General features: G+C 39.1%; 1 long non-coding RNA gene across 1 annotated transcript in view; it reads right to left on the bottom strand.

The window, feature by feature from the left end:
• The window catches only part of LOC128248906 (uncharacterized), a 13,785-nt gene that overhangs the window by 1,344 nt on the left and 6,380 nt on the right, over window positions 1-6,061 (bottom strand). Inside the window, exon 3 of the long non-coding RNA XR_008265059.1 lies at window positions 2,546-3,973. This is a non-coding gene — a long non-coding RNA (uncharacterized LOC128248906). The remainder of the gene's footprint in view (window positions 1-2,545; window positions 3,974-6,061) is intronic.

Here is a 6,061-nt window from a genome sequence, read left to right as displayed (position 1 = left end):
ATTTTGAGTTCTACTTTTCCTGTTTGCATCACCATATATCATCATCATCACCATCATCAACATTGTTTAACGTCCATTTTGCATGCTGGCATGGATTGGACCGTTTGACCGGGGACTGGCAAGCCAGGAGGCTGCACCAGGAGGCTGCACCAGGCTCCAATCTGATCTGGCAAGGCTTTTACAGCTGGATGCCCTCTGAGAGTGTAGCAAGTGCTTTTTACGTATCACCGGCATGAGGCCAATCAGGTGGCACCGGCATCAACCACACTTAAATGGTGCTTTTTATTTGCAACCAGCACTGATATCAGCCACACATGGATGGTGCTTTTTTCTCGCCACTGGCATGGGTGGCACTGGCATCAGGTGGCACTGGCATTGGTCACAACAACAATTTCACTAGACTCAACAGGTCTTCTCAAGTACAGTGTATTGCCCGATGATTGAAGGGTATTTTTGAATTGGACAGTTATGCAATACTGGCATCAGTCACACCTATGATCTCACTTGGCTTGCCGGGTCTTCTCATGCATAACATATCTCCAAAGGTCTCGGTCACTTGTCATTCCCTCTGTGAGGCCCAGCATTCGAAGATCATGCTTCACCACCTCATCCCAGGTTTTCCTGGGTCTATCTCTATGACAGGTTCCCTCCACACTTCTTCACACAGCTGTCCTCATCCACATGCAACACATAGCCATACCAGCACAGTCGTCTCTCTTGCACACTGCATCTGACACTTTTTATGTCCAACTTTTCTCTCAGGGCACTTACACTCATGTATGCACAGACATTACACATCCAGTGTAGTCTACTAGCTTCGTTTCTTTCAAGCCTATACATGTCCTCAGCAGTCACAGCCCATGTTTCACTGACGTGTAGCATGAGTGTTCAAATCCATGCATCATACAGTCTACCTTTCACTCTGAGCGAGAGGCGCTTTGTTACCAGTAGAGATGGAAGCTCTCTGAACTTTACCCAGCCTATTCTTATTCTAGCAGCTACGCTCACAGAGCAACCAAATCCACAAGTGACTTGTTCATCTACGTAACAGAAGCTATCAACTACTTTTAGTTTTCCCCCCTGGCTTGTGACAGAGTCTGTTTTCTGCACATTATCAGTGTTTATTGTATCTGTGCATCTGCCACACACAAAAGCTATCTTCCTAGTTGATCTTCTTTTGATATTGCTGCACAGCTTATGTGTCCAAGCTTACACTGGGTACATCTTATGGAGTTTCTACCTTCGCCTTTTCTACAGATCGAGCAGGGCCATCTACCTAAAGGGATTTGTGATTTGTCTGTCTTCCTACTTACTAAGACTTTGGTTTTTGCTAGATTGACTCTAAGGCCCTTCAATTCTAGACCTTGCCTCCACACCTGAAAGTTCTCCTCTGGCTCTGGTAGTGACTCAGCTATTAAAGCAAGGTCATCAGCATAAAGGAGCTCCCAAGGGCAGCCTATCTTGAATTTCTGTTATTTCCTGGAGGACTATGATGAATAAGAGAGGGCTGAGAACTGATCCTTGGTGAACCCCTACTTCAACCCAGAATTCTCCACTGTACTCATAGCCAACCCTCACCTTACTAACAGCATTCCTGTACATGGCATGTGCAGCTCTCTCTAACCATTCATCTATCCCTAGTTTCCGCACTGACCACCAGATAAGGGATCGAGGGACCTGTCAAAGGCTTTCCTTATGTCAACCAAAGTGCAGAGGTTTACATTTGGCTAGGAATTTCTCCTGCAGCTGTCTGACCAGGAATATATCATCAGTGATGCTTCTCCCTAGCACAAACCCAAACTGCATATCGTCTAAACTGACTCTCTCTCTAATTAGTTGAGCTATGACCCTCTCCGTGACTTTCATCACTTGATCCAACAATTTGAAGCCTCTGTAATTATTCCTATCCAATGCATCACTAGACAATAATCTACACTACACACACACACACACACAAACACACATATATATGTATACATACATATGTGTTTGTGTGTGTGTGTGTGTGTGTGTGTGTATGTGTGTGTGTGTGTGTGTGTGTGTGTGTGTGTGTGTGTATATAATATTGTTTTTTGCTTTCAAAAAAGTTTTTTACCCAATTGCTTGGAAGTGCTCAGGTCGGACCTGGGACCTTAGGCATTATATAACTTGATATAAGAGGAGACAAAGATTTAGATAATCATTTTGTATTTATGATTTTCATCAACATAATAAATACATAAATACATACATACATGCATATAACATAAAATTACATCAAGACAAGGAACATATCTGTATATTATTGAGAAAGAAATGTTATATGAGGTAAAAATGTACATGAAAAGGGTAAATAAATAAAGGTTTATATACTGATTAAAAATCATATTAAATTTAAATTTAAGGTTAAAAGGCATTGAAATAAGCATTAAAAGTTATAAGATACATCGGCAATAGTAAGAAATCCTAATTATGGATTTAAAAGTTTAGATGAGTTACAAAGCAATTTGATGGCTGCGCACATTTATACAGCTTATATTAAGAAAAGACAAGGAGGACATCTTACCTTAAAAGTGGGGCTCCACCTCTTCCTTATCCATGGATTGTGGGGTCCTAATAAGTTTATGCTATAGTGTAATTCCAAAGTCTGTTTTGAGGATTCATGTCCTTTGATAAAGTTTTAGCTAATTCGATTAAGCTTGGGTTGTCAATAAAAATATATTTTATGTGAAGGGGGATGATTATATCAGTCGGTTGAGCAAATGGTGAAACAATATTAATGCTTTTAAAGGCTTTTTTAAGCTTTGAGTTTTTGGTATTATAAGCTGTGATAAAACGGGGTGGGTGGGGGTTTGGAGTGTCTGCGTGTGTGATCGTGTCTGTGGGAGGGGGATTGAGGTGGGTGATGAGGAGGGAGGGCATACGAGTGGGGTTAGGGTTAGGGTTATATATATATATACATATATACACACACACACACACACATATAAATATATCTACAGACATATATATATATATATTCTTTTACTTGTTTCAGTCATTTGACTGTGGCCAAGCTGGAGCACCGTCTTTAGTTGAACGAATCGATCTCAGGACTTATTCTTTATAAGCCTAGTTCTTATTCTATCGGTATCTTTTGCTTAACTGCTAAGATACAAGGACGTAGACATACCAACATCAGCTGTCAAGCGATGGTTAGGGAAGAACCACAGACACACACACAAATATACATACATACATACATACATACTGAATTTGGTTAAACTAAAGCTTTTGACCCGAGCTCAAAAACAAAAAAAAATTAGTATAATAGGTGTAAAACAACTTGCTGTGAACGAATTTGAAAAAGAAATGCGTGCTTGCGAACGGGAGTGGGTGGGGAGAGGACTCGGAACATTCACATCGTGAATGTTCCAAGACGCCTCACCGGAGCCAAAAAACTAAAGAAAAAGAGTGTAAGAGAGGTAACACAACTTGCTCTGAACGAATATCAAGAACACACACACACACAAAGAGAAATGGTTGTTTCACTGCAACATTTAAATCTCATTTCAATGTCGATATTTTCATTGCTTTGAAACCGAGACTTGTTTACTGACAAAATAGATGAAGCACGAGTTTTTGTCAGGGGTTTGCCATGGTTTCAAAGAACGAAAATATTTAGACACAAACGAAATTTAAATTTTGCAGTGAAAGTAACGGCTTTTGTTGTTTTGGAATTGCTTACTAACATCTTACACGCTGCAAATTCTCTTAAATATTCAACCTTACCCTGCCCCTATTTACAAAACTTGCCACTCTTTTCCAATTTTTAAAATTCTTTATGCAGACAATTTGTGTTATCAAAATAAATTGTCTTTAACATACCTTTAAATTGTTATGTTATAGAAGTAATTATAACGTGTGTGTTGCACATTTCTTGACTACAAACAGCAAGTCCATTCCTTGGGTGTAAACAAGTCCATTTCTTGGGTATAAACAAGCAGTCCATGTTCTGGGTAAAAACAACAAGCCCTTATAAATATATATTTTCTGTTTTCCTTATTTTTCTTCCATGAAGTGATGAAGCAGTGGAATATATGTAAATATATATATATATATGATTCGCCATGATAGATTGCTGACCACTACACACATTTTATGTCTCTCCTTGTTTCTTTCTGTGGAAGAGCATAGGCTCGAAACGTTAAAGACTTTCTCAATTCCTGAGCGTTATACTAATACATCTATTTGTAAGTCTTTTCATGGATCGGAATGCTGGACAGATCATAGTCTGGTGCGAGCAAACTTCCAGATGATGATTAGAGTAAAAGAGAGGAGAGGGCCAGTCAGCATTCCCCGGTGTCTGAATGTCCACGAGATATATAATGCTGTGTTGAAGAAAGAGCTTCTGACTTGCTTACTGCAGCATGGGAAAACTTTCTGTTGTGCAGGGAAATCTAGTACTTGCCCACTATAGCAGTGTAAAATCATTACTGCAGTGATCTCTCAAGAAGATGCAGAACACTTGGTGGAAGGATCTTGCTCGTGATGTTGAGGCTGCTGCTGATGCAAATGACAGCAAGAAGCTTTACCATCTTATGAAGCAAGTTTATGGGCCTAAGAGCTCCACATCAGCTCCTTTGCTTTCTAATGAGTTTTCCACTCTATTTACTAAATCAACAGAAATTGCAGGTCGCTGGATCAAACACTTCTCTGAACTTCGAAACCTATGGGTCAGTTGTGGACGAAACAGTGAAAGACCTATCATTGGCTCCTTAAATTCCACGCCCTCAGTAGATGAAGTAATGGCATCAATGAGTAAATTGAATCTTGGTATGGTATCTGGAAATGATGGCATTTGTACTGGTCTTGCAATTTGTTGGTGATTACATCATACAGTCCCTACATATGCAATGTGGAGGGATGGTGCAATACCTAAGGATTGGAAGGACGCAATTATTCTTCCTCACTATAAAGGAAAAGGAGCAAGAACATTGTGTGGTAACTATAGAAGTATTGCTCTACTGCAGAGTGAGACGGGTGGGACAGTAAAAGTTTACATCAAGTAACCTTATTTAGGCAGGAATTAATTTTTTCCACGACACTTTTTCTCTAAAAGTCATAGATATATATATTTCCTGATTAGTTTTCTTCTGTTATTTTCCCCAAAATATTCCAAAAAGTTTAGCATTAAAAATAATTTTGAACTTAATTAGTTTATTTCTTGGCAGTTCAAGTTTACACTGATGAAAGGGGAATATAACTAAATAACGATTATCTTTAGGAAGTACTAATTCTATTAAATGGTCATTGCACAAAGTCGTTGTAATAGTACAACTGAGGTGTTAAATGAATGTGGTTGTATGGTTTATAGCAGCATGCATCCAGTCTGTAAAACAACGAATAAAGGGACACAACTTTTAATGACTTAGAGGCAATTCTAGACATTGAAATGTGAAAAATTTATGTGATATTTTCTCCTCGTATATATGTACTCCCAAACCCTGTAGCATTATGTAAATGAGTTTGCAAAGTCCCCCTTGCCAATAAAGAACACCGAGATATCGAACAGATTTAAATCTGGGTACAGGTTTAAGCAGACCAAAAGAATGCAACGTTACAAATCGTCTAGCTATATCAAGGTGACCAAAAGCAGGCTTCAAAAATTTGAACAACGCTTGGCAATCACCATGGATATTAAAGTGTTCTGAGAATGCATGCATTTAAAACAGAAGCCTCACTGTCCAGTGACATTCATTACAATCCCTACTCAGGTTAGATTACTGATGACCCCTTCCCCACAAAAGTGCGCAGATCTTTATACTAAACTGACAGTGAGACCAAACATCTCATATACATAAATTATTTGGCAGTGCAATGGAAAAAAGTTTGGTAAATTTTGTTAAGTACACCTGCATGCGTTTTATTAACAAGAAAAAAAAAAATCTCGGATTTTTTTGCGTGGAATCAAGTGCTCTGACCTCCCAATGTGCTGCAAACTCCTTAGTTTTGTTTCGAAAAAAGGTGGTGGTGGAGGAAATCCGCCCCCATCTCGGAATCATAGGAATTACGTTAGCCTCCTAATATTCCACAAAAGACT

Source organism: Octopus bimaculoides, chromosome 10 (genome assembly GCF_001194135.2).
Source record: "Octopus bimaculoides isolate UCB-OBI-ISO-001 chromosome 10, ASM119413v2, whole genome shotgun sequence".
In the NCBI taxonomy this organism is placed as follows: Eukaryota; Metazoa; Mollusca; class Cephalopoda; order Octopoda; family Octopodidae; genus Octopus; species Octopus bimaculoides.
Note: the sequence above shows the minus strand (reverse complement) of the source record. Positions and strands in the feature narration are given on the sequence as shown.